At 40.5% G+C, this 22,525-nt stretch overlaps 1 protein-coding gene across 4 annotated transcripts in view; it reads right to left on the bottom strand.

Annotated features, from left to right (window-relative positions):
- Positions 1 to 22,525, bottom strand: part of RTN4R (reticulon 4 receptor) — a 382,116-nt gene that overhangs the window by 207,315 nt on the left and 152,276 nt on the right. Inside the window, exons 2-3 of one of the 4 annotated variants that reach the window (XR_012233617.1) lie at positions 11,520 to 11,591; positions 8,970 to 9,576 (exon numbers count right to left, since the gene is read on the bottom strand). The exons of 2 other annotated variants lie outside the window; for them this stretch is intronic. The gene's annotated coding sequence lies outside the window, so the exon portion shown is untranslated. Of the gene's footprint in view, positions 1 to 8,969; positions 9,577 to 11,519; positions 11,592 to 22,525 lie in introns of those variants that run through there. One more of the 4 variants, XM_073582718.1, reaches the window with a different exon arrangement.

Below are 22,525 nucleotides of genomic sequence, written 5' to 3'. Positions count from 1 at the left end.
ACTATGTTCTCTTTGATACATTTGGACATGGCTCGGGTGTATGCCTGGGACAACAGGGAGATACGACCTCGTGGAGGAGTAAAGCCAGTAAGGAGGTAAATAGGACAACTATACGGCCTGTGTGGTGGTAATGTCTCTGCCTCCTTTTTATTGAAGAAACAAAAGGACATAATGACCAAGTAAAGAAGTTTCTTTTCCATCCAAAACAAGTGTCTGTCTTGGTCTGAGCCCCCTAATCAGCTGTATTTCTCTTTCCTTCCTTTTTATTGAAGACATCCGTGTAAGTCCAATAAGCATGTGGCAGGCAAGGTAAATTGGATGGAGTAGCCGGAGATTAGGCAGGACCAATGGGAACAAGACACCTTTCATGGCAGGCCTGACCCAGTGGAGTACTTCTCCAGATCTCCAGTCTAAGACAAGATCATGTTTTCATAGTCATGGGCAGGCCCAGAAGCAGGGGGTGGGACAAACCCAATAGTACATAAAGAGATTTTTTCTGTGTGCAGCATTCTTATCCGAAGTTCTACAGGCTCAGAAACTAATAGAATGGCTTCGAATAGAGGTTTCCCATCCATGGAAGACTCCACCAATCTATTCTGTAGACATTGGATGATAATCTGAAACCGCTTCACCATGGCCTTTTCAATGAAATTTCCTGCAGAACCAAAGTCCAGATAGGTCAATTCAACAAATGGTTATTGCCACAAGAAACGAATACTGAAAGTTAACAGAGGAAAGAAGTAGCCTCTCCAACAGACCCAAGGCTCTGGTGTTTCTCAGCCTTTTAGGCAAAGAGCGGATGAAAAGTTCAAGACTGCCATAGTAGAAGCAACTTCCCTTGGCACGATGGACCTCCTGACAATGCTTGGCCATCTTCACCCAGGCAATTAGCATGGATTCAGAGGCGGATGCCAAAGCTGAGATGTGCGGTATGACCGGCTTTTGAATGCTAGGAGCCAAGAGCACAGGTCTTCTCTTTGTGGGTCACCTCCTTAGAGCACTCCTAAAACCTGATGTTGATTTGAGTTGTCAGAGACACCAGGTCATACAGTGAAGTGGGTAGACTTGGCTCCCAATGGACGCCAAGGCAAACCTCGGATGCACGGAAGCTGACACCCAAAAGGGACAGGAAGATTGCATAGCTAAGAATGGATGGACTTTGCAAGTACAGGCAGACATCACAGGAATACTGGAAGATAAGACAGATGCAAGCAGGTATGGCTGGTATACAGACTGGCATATCAGGTGCAGGCATGTACGGCTGGTATGCAGATTTGCACGGCAGGTGCAGGCAGGTACAGCTGATATACCACCTGACATGACAAGTGCAGGCAGATTTGGGGGTATACAGACTGGCACTGCAGCTGCAGGCAGTTATGGCTGGAAGGCACAAGCAGGGACAATCAGGAACGAGCAGAGCAAGTGGGTACAGGCTGATACTAGCGGGAACTATAGGGTACTGGTGGGTACACACAGACAGGCTACCTGAGAATTAGCAAGCATGTTGACAAAACATGTTGCTCACACACCTCCCATGAGGTGGAGGTGTCTTAAATGATAAGTGTCTACCACCCATTGGCTGGGGACACTTTAGAAAGGTGCGCGCTGTCCTTTTAAGAGGATGGGAGATCACACACCCTAAGCACAGTGCCCGGGAATCTGCGAGACATGCCCAGACCCTGGGCAGCAGCAGCAGGAGGAGGGAGTGGTGGACGGGGTCTGCCAACGTAAGACGGTGTCCCTGCTGGGAAGAGGGAAGCATGCAAGGATGCCAGGGCTACATGTATGGAGGGTAAACTATATGTTTTTCACCTTTGCAGCACATGGACTACAGTTGTAACCGGCCGGTTGGCTGTCTCTTTAATTGGTCTGAGTAGTTGTCTGTCACACTGTTTAGTGATTTAATAAAGTTTTCCCTATCTATATGTACAAATGTTACTATATATCTGTATAGAGGTTGCTTTAGATGCTCTCTTTTTGCAGGTTGCCTTGGCAGAAGGCTAACATGCCCTGTGATGTTACCATGACCACAGTGGTTGGCTACACAAATGGTGATCTTCTTAGCTGTCAACCACTTGGGAAGGAGGTATGTAATATAGGCCCAGAAAGAGTCTTGGTCTGTTTGACATTTAGGCCTGGGGCTTATTCCTCCAGAGAAATGCGTAAAAGACCTAATCGACTGCAGTTGTTGATTGAAGCAGCAAGCCTTCTTAAATTGACTATAATAAAAATATTTGTTCTGCTGTAAATTAAACTGCTTTGAAATTAAAGGGAATCTGTCACCCCATTTTAGCCCTATCAGCTGCTGGCATCGCCATCAGGGGCTTATCTACAGCATTCTGTAATGCTGTAGATAAGCCACCGATGTAACCTGAAAGATATGAAAAACAAGTTATATTATACTTACAGGGGGCGGGGTCGGGTGTGGTGGGTATCGCGGTCCGGCGCCTCCCATCTTCATGCGATGACGTCCTCCTCCTTACTTCTGCCGCTGCTCCTGAGCAGGAGTACTTTATCTGCCCTGTTGAGGGCAGAGTAAAGTACTGCAGTGCGCAGGCACCAGGCCTCTCTGACCTTTTCCATCGGACCTGACAGGACGCCAGGGTGAGTATAATCTAACACGTTTTTCTTATCTTTCAGGTTACTGTGGGGGGGCTTATCTACAGCATTACAGAATGCTGTAGATAAGTCCCTGATGGCGGTGTCGGCAGCTGATAGGGCTAAAATGTGGGGTGACAGATTCCCTTTAACTCCTTGAAAGGACCAGTTCTTGAATAAAGACTTCCAGACACAGTAGATAGGCTCTGTCTGATCCTGCTGAATTCGGCAGAACCGGACAATCATCTGGCATCTATGCGACCTCCTGTGGCTTACCTAACTGAAGATATCAGTAAGGAAGTGATAGGTCAATTGACATTCCAAAGATCAATCTTTTTGTTTTTGTCTTCAGGGAAAATACTATAAAATCAGTAACAGATGGCCAGCAGTGACTTGTCCTATTTTGTTCATGTGTATGTGTGAGTCAGGAGGGATAACTATCACCAAATGAGCAGTTGGCTGAGAGCAATTGCATATGTACTTAGTAATATCCATTGATGTCATCTTTAATATAGTAAAAAAAAATTATGTGATTACACATTGTCCAAATGACATTTTCAAAAATATCAAATACCACTAAAGGCAGTTACCTAAATTACACTCTCCATTACATAAAATTGGTACTATAGCTAGATTCTGTGAGTTACAATTTCAATGGCTCAGGTACCAGGTGTGGAATCAGTTTCTAGATCCTCTATTAATTAGAACAAGTTATTCTACCCTTTAATAATGACAATACACCTTCATGAAACATCTACCAGTTTTTGGTGATTTTTACATTTTAATGGTAATACTAAGCATCTACTTGCAGCATTTGAAATTTATTATCATAATTTATAGACAAAACAATGTTGTATCCTAAATATACATTTACTTATTGAATACAATTTTATGGAAAAGATACATTTCTGGCAGACATCTAAACTTATGAATTCATTTTACAAGACAGTAATTCAATTTTTGCTACATCTTTCCTGTATATTATAAATTCATAAGGATTTGTATGCAGTCTTTCCAGTGGCTTAGCAGCCAGCTTACACAGAGATTTACTTCTTTTTCTCTGCACATCAAGTGTAAAATGCCAGTTCACTAAGACATAGCAGTGGATATCCAGGTGTATAGCGAACTTTAATTCTAAATGTCTAGTAGATAATGCAAATATTTTTAATGATTCTTTTTTCGATTTTTTATATTTGAATGTTCATGTTTAGAGCTAGGATATTACAAGTATCAATTATCATGCTATATGAGTATTTATGATTCTTAAAGCGGTTATCAAGGACTTTGTTTTTTTCCCCTATTGCCAAGTACCTGCCTGTTCTGTCCCACAAAATTCTCTCAGGCTACTACTTACTTTGACCTCACATCAACAGAGCAACTCTTCCTCTTTTGGTCTGTTCTGTTAATGGGGTGCACATGATACTGATTGACAACTGACTCTCTGCAGTTAGGCAGTAGGGAACTGGCTGTCAGTCAGCATGACATCTTCAGTGGTGCCTCGTCAACACAGCAGAGTAAAAGAAAAGGCCCTGCTCAGTCAATATGACATCACAGAAAGCAGCATAAACAGCAGCAGAACTGCACTGAGCTAAAAAAAAAGGTTGTCACCAGCCAAAGTAAGCAGGTAGTGAGCAATTACCTGTTGATAAGTTAATTTCTTAGACCCATAGGAAGAAAATAGTCCTGGATAACCCCTTCAGCCATACATAAATACATTTCATGTCAATAGTTTGCACAATGCTCTGCATTGTTAACCTGAGCCCAGTAAATGCTCAAATCTAATATATAATATTTTACTCTGGTTATTTAAAGGGAATATTTCAGCAGGATTTTGCTAAGTAAAGTACAGACATGACCATATTGGCAATGTTATACTGATTAAAATGAGACATGTGGTGAAGAGATCTGTTTTGTGGATTTTATTTAATCTGCATTTGAAGTTTTCTTCTAATCGTATCTTCGTGCTTTGCGGCGGGACTGTGGGGTGGGGCTGTAGGTAGGTCTTCAGCTTTGCTCTGGCCCCTCAGCTGCCTCTATTGTCTTGATCTTTTTCCTGTTTTAAATTTTGCATCGGCGCCGTCATAGCCACAGGCTTATTCTTGCTCAGATAGATCTTGTTGTGGGCTGCAGTGAAATGGCACGAGTGGCATTGAGCAATCTGCACATGCACAGCCACCAGTGCCATTTTCCTGAAGAAAATTTCATTGAGTGGTCTGAGGAAGCGCTCCCCACAGCTAGGATTGCGCTGGCAACAAATTTAAAACACGAAGAAGTTAAAAACACTAGAGGCAGCAGAGGGGCTGGAGCCCATCACCTACTCCCGGCATTTTACCTTGCTTTCTCACGCAGGTGCAGCTTCCCCTCCAGCATGGGAGTTTACTGCTGGGCACCTGTACTTCTAGCCCATTCTCGTGACCTTCCACTGCTTCCGGTCAGCATGCAGCTTTCTTTAGTATGCTTTACACTGATAACTGATCTGTGTGTATTGCTTATTGCCACTTTTTTGAGGTATTGGACCATGTACTGAATACTATTATGTGGATGTATTATTTAATACACTAGATCATTTTATATCATATTGGGGTGTCTTGGCCAATTGTTTTTAGTGATTTTTGTGCTTGTTTCATTGTGTCCAATAAAATTATTTTTTATTTTCATTTATTGTGAGTGTGCACATGCCTACAGGTAGTCATTTGTCTTCCCTTACTTTTTCCAGTACACTTCTACCTGATGTGGCACCTCAACATACATTGACTTTGGTCATTGATTTTTGTATTGTGGTGCACCCTATAGCCATATACAGTATATATGTACCTAGAATCTAGCTCAACAGTCCCGCTGCAAGAAGAAATTATTACATGCAAACTTCAAACGCAGATTAAACAAAATCCGAAAAATAGATTTCTTCATTGCGGGTATCATTTTAATTAGTATAACAACATCAATATGGCCATGTCTGTACTTTACTTAGCAAAATCCTGCTGACAGGTTATCTTTAAACAGTATTACTAAGAACCCTGTGTTATTTAAATGCACTTTTACTTTTTACTAATTTAGCTACAGCAGGGTGTTTGTTCATTTTATCTCTTGTAGGTTTATCTCTTGGCTTTACGGCCAAAGTGAACATGCGTTTATGTGCTGCATGTATACCAACTGAAACCAAGCTCAATTTTTGTGTTTTTTCTTTGTATTTTTGCATTCTGCCCTTATTCACACACCGAGGTCAACTGTCACATGGTAAGGTACTCCCAATGAAGGAGTAGAACCTTCTTAAGGAGGATCACAAGGAAATGGACTTAAATATGAGTGTCTGAGCAAAGGGTGATATGTGATATTTCAGTTTTTCTTTTTTAATAAGTTTGCAAAAATTTCCACATTTCTGTTTTTTTCAGTCAAGATGGGGTGCAGAGTGTACATTAATGAGAAAAAAATGAACTTTTTCGAATCTACCAAATGGCTGCAATGAAACAAACAGTGAAAAATTTAAAGGGGTCTGAATACTTTCCGCACCTACTGTACATATAAAGTAAATCTGAAATAGTATTAATTTTTAAGATGCTAAAAAAGTTAATGTATACATTACTAACCAAAAAAAGCAAAAAAGTAAAACTAGAAAAAGGAACTTGTTTTATGAGCAGTTCCTATAACTCCCATAGAAATAAAAAAAAGAGCAACGCATGCGCACAGCCACTTGAATGCAGAAGCTTACAGCCACCTCATCAGTTGGGTGAAAACGCTAGTTTTCACGATTTGTGCCGTGTAAACCGACTGCTGATCCCCAGATGAATGAGCAAAATGATCTTTTGTATGGCAGAAAAGATTATCGTTCTCTATTGTGCATCATCCTGTGCATCTATGAGAGCCTATGTGCAGTGAACGATCTAGTAAAGATTGCTAATTATGCATCATTTACTTTAGTCTGCCTAGTTAAAACAGGCATTTAAGCTATCGTCGCTCTGTAATAGTTTACCAATTTGAGGTTGTATCGTGCTGCTGGTTGGTCTATGTGCACGGACCTGTAGTTTAAGATAGGCAAAAATCTGTAACCGTGGGTCCCACAGCTGGGATCAGCAATTATGAAAAATTTGTGGCATGTGGATTTGCCATATATAATTGAGATTGGCATATTTTAGCTCATTGTGCACAATGAGAACTGGCTAATTAGCATATTTTCTGGATGTAAACAAACATGTTGCCATTTGCTGACAGCAAACAGAAATCCTGAAAATCGTCAGAAATTGAAGTGCAAATTGAATGAATATTATTGATTAATATATATTGATATTTACACAAAGTCAAGAAGCGTCTTTAAGGGACATCATTGCAAACAGAAAAACGCACACACATGCAGTTTTCAGAAATCCACTTACTGGGGGGAACACGTATGTCCTATTTCCTTATCAAATTTAGAACACTACAAGAACCCATATATCTGATCAACGTGCGAAGGGGGGTGGGCGCAGGTCCAAATTTTGCACCACAGTCTATCAGGCTCTAGTTAGGCCACTGCTTGGAGTGTATTAGTTATTAAAAATGAATGCATTTTGAATCAGACCTACATCGTTTTCATTTTGCAATACATAAATGCAGGATATCTAGTCATCTTAAGACTGAGTCTTCTGAAGCTGGCTTGTTTGTTGATTTATTGTGGTCTCCAGTAGACACAACCACCAAACTGTATATGATGCCTGCACCTCCTCAGTAATGCTCACAGAAAATTGATGGTTGCCGAAAGCAAAGAGTCTCCAAGAAGACAGGCTTCTGAACAGCATTTAATATTTATGGACCGAGGTGGGTAAAGTTTGAAAAAACTCTGTAATACAAATAAACAGTTTATATTTTTTTGTTTTGGTGGTAAACCCCATTACAGAATAATTTATTATCCTTTGGTAAAAAAGCAACATCATCTGAGTCCTCTACAACAGCCACAACAATCTATGGACATGTGTTTCACTTAAAGAGTAACTCCACATTTTTTTTCAAGGTTAAACTGGAAATGTAATTTGGACAAATATTGTGATAGGGTTGATTATCCTATTTTGTTCCCTTCATTCAAAAAATAGATGCTCAAGTGTGCAGCAATACAAAGTGCTTCGATCAGTACAGAATAGCTTGTTTAGCGATCTCCTAACTATGTGTGCAGGGGGAGCAGAGTAGTCACAATGTGTGTGCTCTCCTTGTATGTTTGTATACAACAGCTAGTGAAAAAGAGCACTGGAGTTGGGTCTGCACAGCACTATCATTGTGACTGCAGTGTGTTCTCTTCTACACACCCTTGCGTAGTCATCAGGGCTATGGACTGCCCATCTCTTTCCCGCAATCACTCAGGCCCCATGCCCCTACCCATTGCTCTTGACATGGTTGTTGTGATACAGCTAAAGTGAGAGAGTTGTGTAGGTGTGGAGCTACAGGAGCAGTTGCTGAAAAGGTAGGCAAGCATGTCTTTGGTGACAAATACAAGTAGAGTGTGAACACTAGTGAGACTTCACTCCGCCACACATGTGGATGAGATATCCGTATGCTAGATATGGTGTATAGGTCTAAGCACTGGGTAAAGCACATGTCACCATCTGTTTTTTGCATGAAGGCAGCCACATAGGGTGATTATTAACCCTTTTACAATATTTTTCCAAATTACGTTACTAGGTTAACTTAAAAAAATAGATACAAATTTACTTACGCTTTAAAGTGTAACTGCACTTCGGAGTGCCTTCTCGGAATAAGCTATTGGGTGTACAGGAGGTATAAACCTATTTCTACCGAACTTGTAGTCTACATTTGTTTTAGCAGTTTTTGCTTCTATTTTTTGTAAGCCTTCTGAGTTGACGCGGTCAGGATCGCTGGTGCATCGCTAAGTGGTCACTAGTGAGCTGCCACACAGGCAGATCTCACCAGCGACATAGCAGGGGTCGGGGGTCGCTACTTACCTGTCAGATGAGGCGATCCTGACGTCCTCCCGCCCGCGTCCACGCGATGCTCGTCGGCGCCACAGGAAGCCCAGCAGGAAGCTGATGACGAGAAACGGTCCAGGACGTTCTCGCGTGATCAGCGATAATCAACGGGGGAGCCGGTCGGAGGTTAGTATCAGACATAGCGATATCGCTAGCAATATCGCTATAACGTCACAAAACCAGTGACGTTATAGCGATATTGCTAGCGATATTGCTTAGTGTGACAGGCCCTTTACTCTTGTCAAAACTTTGCCTCTCTCTCACTCCAGTTTCTCTCTTCCCCATGGAATTTAATAATCTGCAGTTGCAATTTAGTCCCTCATTGAAGACAGAACTTTAGTCAGATTTGAGCAAAATCTGACACATTGTGCAATGAATTCAGCATAGCTTTTTGGCTTCTTTTATTAATGGAAGCCACATCACAGATTTGAGCAGAGTGTAAGAGAACTGGCACAAGGATACATGGTCAATAGGGCATGTCAGTAATCTTATTAAAAAACAGTGAAGTGATACTCTCCTCGGCTTGAAATTGTATATTCAAGGAACAACAGATTGCAGTAAACCACACATCAAATATATGTAGAATTGAAGTATAATTTTTCTTACAACGGAACTGTACTCCCAAAACACTTTGAACAAATCAATTGTACAGGCGAATTTAAGAAACTTTCTAATATATTTTATCAGAGAAATAATCTTCCTTCCCAACTTATTGAGCACTTCTTATCCTCCCCCTGCCTCCTGAACATCTCATTCTCTCTGGAAAAAAAACAGCTCAAATTCATCTTTTTCACAGAATACAGACTGCAAGGTCACTGTGGTATCACGTGACACAGCTGAATATGCTCTACAGGAAGGGAAGAGGATCAGTGAGGAGCAGGTAGAAGAAATCGGTAGAGGGAGACATGGAACGATTCTTCTGAGCTCTCTAACAAGGCATTCATCTCATATCAGAGCTTGATTCACATCCAGACTGTAGAGTATTGCAGTATAATTTCTTCCTTGCCCATGCTGCTCTCATTATGTTCTGAAAAAGTGATTAAAAGCAGGAATTCATTTATGTGCTCTGTGCTGTTAAAGGGCGAGATCAAAGCAGCTAGTCTCCTCCCACTAGCTCAGGATGGATTGCAAATTAATAGATAGAACATACAATGAGAAAACTGCTGACATACAGGACAGAAGTTATCCTTTTAAACATCAACTTGGGGTTGTAAGCAATTACATCAACAAGATCAATGAAACTATATATGACGCAAAACTAACTACATATTTCAGTTCTTTTAAATATACAAGTGCAACATTTTCTGCTACACCAAACTAAAATTAATAACTGAAATAATAGTCAATTTTTTTAGACCCTCAACTAAATCTATATACTCATCAGGTGCTGAAATATTTTCCATAATAAAGATTGCATTTCATTGTTACGTGAGGATCATTGGACTTTTTAGCTATAGATATACCTAAGATTTTTCCATAAAGACGGTTTACTGTTATATAAAATGGAGACATCCAGCTCTGCGTAACTTAAAATGACTGTTAAGTCCTAACCGTAAGGCTTTGCTCACACTGGCGAGTAGCATCTAATGATTCTCTCATGCATGAGAATCCGATGCTATATGCAAATGATCCTTGTGTCAAACTCTGCTGTGAATGTTAGCTGAGTGTCATTGTAATGGGATCCAATCGTCTCGCATGCGAGAATCGGATCACAGGTGCGTAGAAAGTGGAGAACTTAATTTCTCCATCTTCTCCATTCTGTGAGTCGTAATTGCATTTGAGTGCAGTCCGATGATTTTCACACACCCATAGACTTGTATGGGTTTGGGCTGTCCGATATACACTGCCAATCACAGCATGCAGCAATCTTTTTATCTTGCAAACTCAGCATGATAAAATAAACTCTAGTCTGCACTGCTCCATAGTATAACATTGGAGAGAGTGCTATCTGATGAAACATCGGATAGCATTAAGGTACTGTCACACTTAGCGATGTACCAGCGATCCCGACCAGCGATATGACGCGGTCAGGATCGCTGGTACATCGCTAAGTGGTCGCTAGTGAGCTGCCACACAGGCAGATCTCACCAGCGACATTGCTGGGGACGGGGATCGCTACTTACCTGTCACACCAGGCGATCCTGCGTCCTCCCGCCCGGCTCCACGCGTCGCTCATCGTCACAGCAGGAAGCGCCGCAGGAAGCTGACGACGAGAAACAGTCCAGCCTGTTCTCGCGCTATCAGCGTTAACCAGCGGGGGAGCCGGTCGTAGGTAAGTATCAGACACAGCGATATCGCTAGCAATATCGCTATAACGTCACTAGTTATAGCGATATTGCTAGCGATATCTCTTAGTGTGACAGGCCCTTTAGTCCAAGTTATATGCTGCCTACACACCAGTTTGAGCAAACCCTAAATATGGTAAGCACTACATAAGCATATCTGGCAAAATTTGAATTTGCCAAATCTTGCAGATTTTCCCATGAAATTCGGTTTGCAGCTGTTATTTTCAGTGAATTGAATGTTCTTTAATATTTTCACCTCGTCTTTCACCTCTCCGACATCCCCATAGCTCTCTGTACATTTCCCAGTGACTTTTCTTTCCATAATTGCAATTTTTAACTAAATGCTGGACTTAGGCCATGAGCAGACCTCAGACATCTTTGCGCATTGTAAGATCATGATGCCATGATATATGTTGTGACCTTACAATGTTCAGTGACCTCTAAAGCCTGATCGTGGCCAGAAGTCCCGACATATTGTGAAGAAACTGTAAAAGCGGCTTGTGACAGAGGAAAGAAGAATGGATGAAGAGCAATGGTGCAGTCAGCGACGCGAGAGGTGAGTGGAGTTCTATTTTTTGATTATTTTTGTACCATTTGATGGCTCTCTACAGTTCACAAAAATGGTAGCTAGTGGTCCACCAATTTGCTGAATTTGTGGGAGCAAATTACAAAATAAGAGACACACCTCTTGCCTCATCATTAGTTCCGGCTGCTGCAGTCCCTCTTCCCCTGCAGCTCTGCCTCTTTTGATTGGTTACTGTGGATAAAAAAAAGCCCACCACAAGTTTATGAAAATGTCACTGCATGGAGAGCTGTTTTCTATTTCAGCATGAACAGATTAATTATAAACTATAGATTAATAAATTACCAGTAAAAAACATAATCAGGTAACTTCCATGCACATACAGAGGGGAATTAACCTTTCTAAGTGTTTGCTTACATATTGCATTTTCACTGCATTTTTCCCATTAATAATTCAGCATTTTACTGTCCCAGCAAAGTGAATGAAAATTTACAATGCAAACGTTGCTCATATTTTCCTTAACTTTACAGTTTTTAAGCAATTTCAAATTTGCAGAGTATCAATTCTTTCAGCGTTTTTGCAGCATTTTTCCCCCATTCTAATTAATGGGAAAAAACGCATAAAAACTGCATTAAAAACTTAAGCAAAAGCTTGACAAAAATGTATATTTGTTTATGCAGTGTTTTTCCTGCCAGGAGACACTTTTTTTAATTCAGAAATCTCTGCATCAAATACTTCATGTGTGCCCTAAGAGGGAGCACTGAAGGTCTCTTTAAATGCAGGAAAATGTCATAGAAATTTTTGAAAAGTTTATAAAGAAGCTATTTTGTTAGCTGACATGCATTGTGTCTGTTCTGACTGTTTACATCATACATGCAAAACAGGAAATGTAAAAATTTACAGGGGAACCACATATTGTTCATCATTACTGAAGATTTCATCTTTTAAGTACAAAAGAAATATGGAATGCTGATTGTCTTTGGCTTCATTGGATTTCACAGGGATCATTGACAGCAAAGTTTAAAACATACAAACGCTAAGTACAAATGCTTTTAAAAAATAAAAGCATTAATACAAGGTGGGGCATGTATATGGATACACCTAAATAAAATGGGAATGGTTGGTGATATCAATTTCCTGTTTGTGGCACATTAGTATATGGGAGGGGGAAAACTTTTCAAGATGGGTGGTGACCATGGTGGCCATTTTGAAGTCGGTCATTTTGGATCCAACTTTATTTTTTCCAATGGAAAGAGGGTCATGTGACACATCAAACTTTTTGTTTTGGCCACTCTGCAAATTCAGTGTGCTGATCTGGTTCATTCTCATTGAGATGAAGCAGCAGCTGGATTTTGTAAGGGTGCCATTTGTGAGGAGCTAATATCCGCCGAAGGGATGTTCGACTGATGCCAGATCGAAGCACTGAATTTGCAGAATGGGCAAAACAAAAATTGGAACAGGACCTTTAGTTTACACTGCACATTATGTTCAGTGATGAGGCAGACTTTTTTGGGTGTGCCATTTATATGGATACACCTAAATAAAATGGGAATCGTGACACTTTTCTTGCATTGAAATCTGCTGCAATGACCAGGGTACCGCGTTCACCAGACATCAACAGAATTTCTATCTGCTCCTCACGTGTTAACCTCTGCGACATAAAAAAAGAGAAACGTGTAAATAACTCATGAAAGAATAAAGTTACCTTAAAACCAAACACATCATTGTTTTTCTTGTGAAATTCTCAATAAGTTTGATGTGTCACATGACCCTTTTCCTATTGGAAAAAATAAAGTTGGATCCAAAATGGCTGACTTCAAAATGGCCGCCATGGTCATCACCCATCTTGAAAAGTTTTCCCCCTCCCATATTCTAATGTGCCACAAACAGGAAATTGATTTCACCAACCATTCCCATTTTATTTAGGTGTATCCGTATACATGGCCCACCCTGTAACAAGCAAAACCCTGGTTTATTTGGTGAAATGATTTTTGTGCTGCAGAAAAGATCATTGCTCTTGGCAGCACATTGTTATGTGTAAATTAGACCTGCGAAGCCAAGAATACTTTCAGCCTACTTGCATTGAACGATCTAATACAGATTACTCAGTGTCTTGCCTCAGGATTCAATCCAGCAATCTTGTGGTTGTCTGCCCGTGTCTCTATCTGCTGAGGCACTGGAAATCCTGTTGCTGTCTGGGTGCTGATTTCCCTTTTGTCCACTCAATTTTTAAAGCATGTGTTTTCCATTTGTATTTGGCCTATCCTATCTCTCTGCAGGGCCTTCTATTTAAACCTCATTGCTTCCCCTGTTACCTACTGGTGATAGCTTACAACTACTCAGTTTGGTGGTGAAGTCCTTATTTATGACAGCCAATTGGCGTTTACGTTAGCTGTTATTTGCATGGTTTTGGTAGTGTGTGTATTTCCTTATACTCTCCCATTTGGATGGTTGCTCCTACTGTTCCCTTGTTTTCCTCTTTGTTGCTTCATGAGCCTTTTTATGTATGATTGCAGTTTCCTTTCATCCCACTCTGTTTCCCCTGCCAGTCTGCTTTGTGCCATCCATTTCTTGTCAGTCTCATACCTCCCAGGGTGGGTGAGGAATTAGTTCAGTATGTATTCAGGAGCATAGTAAGGTTGGAGACTCAGGCATCTCTACCTTCAAGACTATGCCTGGGACACGGATAGTAAAGGCCCCAACCCCAGGGACAGTTGCAGGCCCCTACCCCTTACTTCACATTGTGAAATTCAGTGTGCATTTGGAATGCGGTCTTCCTGTATAAAATGCTGATTGGTGGGCGTTTAGTGCCATAGGTCGTTAGGTGCTATATATATATGCACCTTCACTATCAAAATATTTGAAGTAATTATCAATACATACACTGTAATACTGTACCAGTGAAGTGAATAGATAGTTACATCTGCTTATAGAACCATTTTTCTTTATAGCATATTTTTACTCTTTCACATATTATATGATAATACTGAAGTAGCAAAAAATTATGAAATAATATAAATGGAGCTAGAAAACAGAAAGTATCTAAAAAGTATCAAAATTGCCTCTATCTTAGATTCTTTATCCTTTTCCTTACTAATAACTATGTGCAAACTTGGCACTCTACCAACCTTATGAGGTAGCCACCTGAGAAGCTTTTCCCACATTCTCGAAGAGGTTCTCATAAATACTGATCAGTTGTTGGCTGGATTCCTTTCACTCTCTGGTACAGCTCATCAAACCATTGCTATTGACTCTCTCCAATGATAATGCACTTACTAAAGATGGTGCTTCCAAATGAACAAAGCTCTTATATTGAAAACTGAAAAAAGCATTTTCTATCTTTACATTAAGTATATATAAAAAAAATAAAAGCAGGACAGGAAATTCACCATTTATCCCCTGATAAACTATTTTATTCATATAAATTATAAACCAGGTTCACACTGATAATGCAGAAATACTGCATTTAACGTCTATGTTGCAAATGTGAACAGCGCATGCTTCATTTTAAAAACAGCCCAAACCCCTAAAATATCACAAAAACATCCCAAACAAAAATCTTGTGTATTTGGACTTATCAGTCAATTGAAAAGTAACAACTTTTTGCAACATTTTTTACAAAAAAATTCTCGTCCCTTCGAAAACATTGCAGAATGTTTTGTGTGAATTCAGCCTAAGGGTATGTGCACACGCTGCGGATTCGTGTGCGGATTTTTCCGCGTGGAATCTGCAGAATCCACAGGTCAAAATGCCTGCGCTTTACCTGCGGATTTACTGCAGATTTCCTGTGGATTTCTAGCGGATTTTGTGCGGATTTGGCCTGTGTTTTTACACCTGCGGATTCCTATAATGGAATAGGTGTAAAAAATGAAGAATTGACATGCTGCGGAAGATAAACAGCTGCGTTTCCGCGTGGAATTTTCAGCAGCATGTGCACAACGGTTTTTGTTTTCCATAGGACAATATGGTACTGTACATCCCTTGGAAAAGTGTTGCGGATCTGCAACATGTGCACATACCCTTACACAAGAGGAAGTGCAACAAAGATCTTAGAACCATTGTATATAAAGTTCTAGGTAAGGAACTTATACAGTAAGTAAGGAAAGACTTAAATATAATAAACAAACATGTGGAACTATTTAGCATTTTTTTTAACCTGAAAGAATAATTTATAAGGGTGCTAAGCATATAAAGACTTATGGACAGCATATCTCCCAATAATTAGTATACATACACTGAGAAACTATTGAGTCCAAAAATAGGTAGATGACATTTCACCTAACTCCTTGTCTGCACATCTGGGCTTCACAAAACCTCTTAATCTATTCTTTGGCACTAAGAGGTTAGTTGCAGATCCTTGTCACTAAAATTAGGGAATATTACTGCCTTGAAAGGGTGTAATAATAATAATTGTAATTTATATATAGGGGCGGCACGGTGGCTCAGTGGTTAGTGTCCTTGGTTCAAATCCCACCAAGGACAACATCTGCAAGGAGTTTGTATATTCTCCCTGTGTTTGCGTCGGTTTCCTCCGGGCACTCCGGTTTCCTTCCACATTCCAAAGACATACTGATAGGGAATTTAGATTGTGAGCCTTCAGGGACAGTGATGATAATGTGTGCAAAACTGTAAAGCGCTGTGGAATTTGTTAGCGCTATATAAAAATAAAGATTATTATTATATGGCGCCAACATATTTCGCAGCGCTGTACAATTCAACAGTTCATATATAAGTCATAAGTAACAATGTTAAAAATGATACAATAATTAAAGCAAAATAATGATGACCCTTCCCGTAAGAGCTTACAATCTACAATGAGGTGGGGGAGAGCCAAGGTACAGGTGCTTTTATTGTAATGATGGTCTATCCATTTTGAGGAAATGGGGGATAGATAAAGGCTGCTTGAGCTGGTAAACAAGCCAATTTTTGTGGTGCTTTTGGGTGCGGTGACGCTTGATGGAGAGTTATGTTCAGAGAAGTAGTGAATGGGCTATATATAAAAGGACTTCAATTAGGGAACATCATAGGTCTAAGGGGTAAGGTTTCTCCTTGTGCAGAGTGACATACCAGCTCTGGCTTGTCAAGGTAAGGAGGCTTATTCGTCGTGCAATGCTCCTCTGGAAAATAATATGCAAATTGCCTCTTCAGAGAGGAAGAGGGCTTGAACTCTACAGCACCACCTGTTGGTGGTAGCGATCCTACAAGTCACAATCAATCCTTTAACGGTCTTGTAAAATGACTTAGGATAAAAGCCAAATCAGAATCTCAATTTGCAGACATGATGTTTCGAGCTATTGGCTCTCGTCAGTGCAAAGTTTGAGAACTGATTTGGCTAGGTGAGAGGCCTCAGTTTCTCAGCTATACAGTGTTATGTGGACTGTGGACATTTCTGTGATCTCTAAAACTGAGTAAAAGCATTGAAACATTTTTCTTGATTGAATTTGATTGTCATTCATACAATTTTGCATTCTTTCTGTTACATTACAGTGGAGTAAACTCACAAAAACCACTTTGATTGCTGCAGATGACCAATTTTTTTCTTTTATTAAAAGAAAAGAAATAAACTTGGTTTAAAGAGACCTAGCATTACAAAATGCATAAGGTGTGCGTTAAGGGGCGAGGAAATACAAGTGCTGATGATAGTGCACGTAGATGCCGAGGATGTGGGACAGGTGTGACTATGTCTGTTGCTGGAGCACAAGAAACATGCCCATACATGACACATAGGTTCTAGTCCCACTTTGCAGGGAGACATTGTGCACCACTTCTAAGCCCAGATCACTGCAAACAGGTGGATAATTGTATAGCATATAATGCTTCCAGCAGGCTTGGCAGCACCACACAGTCTTCCACACTGTCCAGTCTTACCAGTCTAAAGTCTGAATCACTTAATCTTCAGTCTGGTCCTCCTTCCTCCCACCATGTTGAGTCCCACGAAACTAGTGATTCTACACTAGGACACTCTGAGGAGCTCTTTACAGCATCATTTCTTGATTGTGACTAGTGATGAGAGAATTTATTCGGAAAACGATCACCAAACATAAATTTGGCATGAATATGTCACATTCAGATTAGTGATAGGAAAATTTTATAAAATCGGTAAAAATTGGTAGCATTCGGTAAAAGTGCGGGAAAATATTTGCATTGCCACAAAAATATTTTCAGCACTTTAGCAACGATAATGGTGGTGTATCATGAGCATTTGGCTAACAGGTGTGGCATTCTTGTAAGCAGTCATTTATTTTCCTAACTTTATATGTGCACATTGCGGATAGCCAATCAGGGCGCAGGAAACACCCACAATGTCAGGACACAACGTCTTGTGTCATTGGCTGCTGAAATCACATGTCCCTCTCCATATAAAGAGCGGACATCTTGCTTTAGTACCATTTTGACACTGTAACAGCGCAGAGAGGCTACTCCTGACGCTGGCACTGTTAGCAGCAAGATTTTAGCTAGTTGGTTAGGCGGTTGTATATCAGTTAGTGTAGCTAGATAGTGTCCAGTGTGGATGTAAAATTTACCTTCCAGATTTGTTTTTTGGGGGGGCCATTACTGAGGTCCACAGACAAAGCCAGCAGGGCACGTGTCCTATAAATGTGTTGTGCACTGCTACTATTGTGCTCCATGCACAAGAATAGCATTCTAAATAATATTTTTTCACTAGCTAAATGTGAAAAAGCCTACTGTATCCACATTTTAGCTACTTAGATAGGTGGTTGTATATCAGTCAGATACTGTAGGTAGCTAGTGTCCAGTGTGGCTGTTAAATTTACCTTCTAGCCTTTTTTGGCCATACTGAGGTCCACAAAGAAAGCCAGCAGAGCACATGCTGTGCGCTACTTCTATTGTGCTCCATACACGAGTATAGCATTCTAATTAATATTTTTTCACTAGCTAAATGTGAAACAGCCTGCTGTATCCCACCTTGTCATTTAGTGTTGTGGTGATATGAAACTGTCTGCAGACCTAACGTGCATTAAAAAAAGTAAAAATTTTTCTGTTGCTGAATGTGATACAGCCCACCATATCCCACATTGTCATTTTGTGGCTGTGATATGAAGCTGTCTGCAGACGTCAAGCACTTTAAAATATTTATTTTTTTCTGTTGATTAACATGATACAGCCTGTTATATCCAACCTTTTCATTTAGTAGCATTGAAATTGTTCTGTGTGCAGAGCTGATGCACATTAATATTAATTTATTTTATTTTTTTTACAAACGTGATATAGCAGCTGAGATCTGGGTTTAAAATTGCTTTGAGCCTATCTTCTAGATTATGTGCATCTTTGGCATCCAATTTCTCACCGGCATCTTTTATACGTAGCTTACGAGGCACATCTGTTACACCTATCTTCTGACGAGCATCAAACGATCTCTGGTAGTTGGTGTTGGGTAGATGAGTAATAGTTGTATGCTGGATCCTGGATCTCGTACTTCCCATAGTTGCCCTATTACTAATCCTGTTGTATGCTCCCATTCCAGCCCCCCAAAATTCTTCTGTTACTATTGTCATACAGTAGGGGACATGTCACTTTTAAATTGTTTGTAGCATCTACTCAATCTCATACAGGCCTTATTGACAGGCCCCCAAAATTTTTTCTGTTACTAACATCATACAGTAGGATATATGTCACTTTGAAATTGTTTGAGCATCTAGTCAAAGTTATACAAGCCTTATCGACAGGCCCCAAAAATTTCTTCTGTTACTAACCTCGTACAGTAGGGGACATCTCACTTTGAAATTGTTTCAAGCATCTAGTCAATGTTATCCAGGCCTTATCAACAGGCCCAAAAAAATTCTTCTGTTACTAACGTCATACAGTAGGCGACCTGTCTCTTTTAAATTGTTTCAAGCATCTAGTCAATGTTATCCAGGCCTTATCAACAGTTCCCCAAAAATGTTTCTGTTACTAACATTATAGAGTAGGGGACATGTTACTTTGAAATTGTTTTGATCATCTAGTCAATGTTACACAGGCTCTATCAACAGGCCCCCCAAAATTCTTCTGTTTGTTACATCATACAGTAATGGACCTGACTAACTAGTTTGTAGCAGCTAGTGTGTTACAGAGGCCTGATCCATAGGCTACAAAAAATTCTTCTGTTCCTAGTGTCATACAGTAGGGAACCTGACTTTAAAATAGTTTGTAGCATCTAGTGTGTTATAGAGGCCTTATCCGTAGGCCACAAAAAATTCTTCTATTCCTAATCTCATACAATAGGGGACCTGACTTTCAAAGAGTTTGAAGCATCTACTGTAGTTTATTATAGATGCCACCAAAAAATTATTGTGTTCCTAACTTAATACAGTAGGGGACATCTGATTTTCAAATTGTTTGTAGCATATCTTCTTTGTCATACAGGCCTCATCCACACTCAAACAGTTCATTCTTGTGTGACTAACACGATACTGCACGCCATATTTCACCTTGGAATTTACTGTCACTGAAATTCATCTGTTTTTCAGAGGTGGTGCAGAGTTTAAAATCTGATTTGTTGTGCAATTTCTCCAGAGTATGACAATACCCCATATGTGGTCAAAAACTACTTTTGAGGCACATTGCCAAGCTCAGAAGGTAAGAAGTGCCAAATTGGAGTTCACATTTTTCTGGACTGGTTTGAGCCTGCCGTCACATTGGCAGAACCCCTGAGGTGCCAGAAAAGCAGAATCCCCCCTTAAGAAACCCCATTTTACAAACTACACCTTTGGATGAATTCAACTATGGATGCAGAGATCATACTGACAAAACAGGTGGGTCACAGAATTTTATACTATTAACATAGTAACATAGAAACATATTAACATAGTTTTTAAGGGTGAAAGAAGACTTTAAGTCCATGTAGTTCAATCCATAGCCTTGGTCAATGTAGAAAAAAATAATTACATTTTTATCCCCAAAACTTTGTTTTAACCTCAGACTTTACATTTTTACACTGGGAATTGGGTAAAAATGGTACCAAAATTTGTCCCACAATTTCTGGTGAATGTAGAAATACCCCATATGTGGCTGTACAGTACTGCTTAGTCACATGGTGAGACTCGGGAGGGACAGAGAGCTATTTTCAAATAGCGATTCGTGCCTCCTGAGTCTCACCGTATGGTTAAGCAGTACTTTTATACAGGCGGCATCCTGGAGCACAGAGATTTCTATAATAAGTTGCAGCCTCCATATACAGAGTAACTAAGAGCTAGAAGAGCAGAATTCTCCATTAAGTGACCCCATTTTGGAATTTATACCCCTTTGGGAATTTATCTACAGGTGTAGTGATGATTTTGACTCCATGGGTGCTTTCCAGAAACAAGCAGCAGTGGATGTTGCTGAGTTAAAATTGCAAACTGCCAATGTAGTGACTAATGATGAGCAAGTATACTCGTTGCTCGGGTTTTCTCGATCATGCTCAGGTGTCCTCCGAGTATTTTGGTGTGCTCAGAGACTTAGTTTTCGTCATCTTATCTGCATGATTTGTGACTTGTAGACAGGCTGAATACATGTGGGATTTCCCTAACAAACAGGCAATCCACACATGTATTCAAGCTGTCTAGCAGTCGCAAATCATGCAGATAAGAGGATGAAAACTAAATATCCGAGCAAGTCAAAATACTCGGAGGACACAGCGAGCATGCTCGGAGAAACCTGAGCAATGAGTTTACTCGCTCATCACTAGTAGTGACCAGTATGCTGTACTGACCAGTATGTTGTAGTGCCCGTACATTGGGCCCAGCTCATGCACCCGTAAATTAGGCAGGCTCTCATGGCTACAGAAATGCCAAACGTGGACACTAACTGTGGTTTATACACTTTGTGATGCTCTGAAGGGAGGGGGCATTTGGATTTGGGAGCACAGAATTTGCTGAATTTCTTATGAGGTTGAGGGCCATATCACTTTTCCAGAGCCTTTGTACTACCAGTAATTTGGAAGCGCCTTATATTTCCATTGACAGATGAGGGACCTCAGTGAGAACTTGCTTTTTTGTGGATTGAGCACTTATTTTGGGGTTTCCATCTAAATCTCTGAGTAATGTGACAGATGAAACCCCCAAGGGATCCAGTCACTATAATAATGCAGCAAAGTTACTCTGGATTCCGTCTGGCCTCTGTTCAGTGGTGCCCTTCTTTTCAGAGGTGCACAAAACTGTGGCTGAAAAAAAAGACAGACATCTCATCTCAGACAGCATCCACAGTGCCTCATCCACAGTGCCTCAGTCTGCCTCATAAGAAATCTTCAGCTAGGGGTTCTGTGTGAATCACGTATTTCAGAGATTTACATGGAAACCCGAGTGTAAGCGCTCAACATAGTGTGCAGGATAAATGTTTGCTGAGCCTTACTGCGATCTTTGGGAGGCAGAATGAACAATTGAACAGCAAGTGAAGAATTTTTTATACTGTTCCCTTTGTGGTATAAATGATTAGACGACTTTATTCTTTGGGTCGTTGTGATTACAGCGATACCAGATTTATACCGGATTTTTCTGTTTGGCTGCTGTCACACACTAAAAGACTTTTTTTCAAAGACAATTTTTTAAATCATCATATTTTGAGAGTTATAATTTTTACATAATTCGTCGACAGAGTTATTTGAGGTCTTACTTTTTGCGGCACAAGTTTACGTTTTTATTGGTATTATTTTCAGGCTCATGACATTTTTTGATCGATTTCTATTCCGATTTTTGGAAGGCCTGCACACTGCAGTACTTTGCTCTGCCCTCAACAGGGCAGAGAAGTACGCCTGTGCAGAAGTGCGATGCCAGGAGCGATGAAGCAATCAGGAGGACGGCGTTGCAAGAAGATGGGAGGCTGCGGACCTGGACGTGCGACACTCGTCGGACCATACTGCATTGGACCGCCCCCCCAGGTGAGTATAATAAAACATATTTTTCTTATCTTGCAGGTCAGATCGGGGGCTTATCTACAGCAACAATTATTATGGTTATTAATTGTAACCCTCTGTGCCATCAAGTGAATATACTAGGATTATATTCATTATTATATGTAAATTTGATAATGTCATGATCTCATTGCGGGTTTGACTCGCACATGTGGGGTTAATGTCTGGAACCAGTGCTGATGACTGGCACTTCTGAGGTTAAAGGTTATGATCCCAGTGCAGGCTTACCTGCACACCTGGGGCTCATTATTGTGGCCTCTCCCTGGTTCTGGGAAGG

The sequence above is a fragment of the Dendrobates tinctorius genome, unplaced genomic scaffold (genome assembly GCF_039654945.1).
Source record: "Dendrobates tinctorius isolate UK_male_01 unplaced genomic scaffold, ASM3965494v1 ptg000073l, whole genome shotgun sequence".
NCBI classification, from domain to species: domain Eukaryota; kingdom Metazoa; phylum Chordata; class Amphibia; order Anura; family Dendrobatidae; genus Dendrobates; species Dendrobates tinctorius.
The sequence above is the reverse complement of the archived record's forward strand: the minus strand, read 5'-3'. Positions and strand labels throughout refer to the sequence as shown.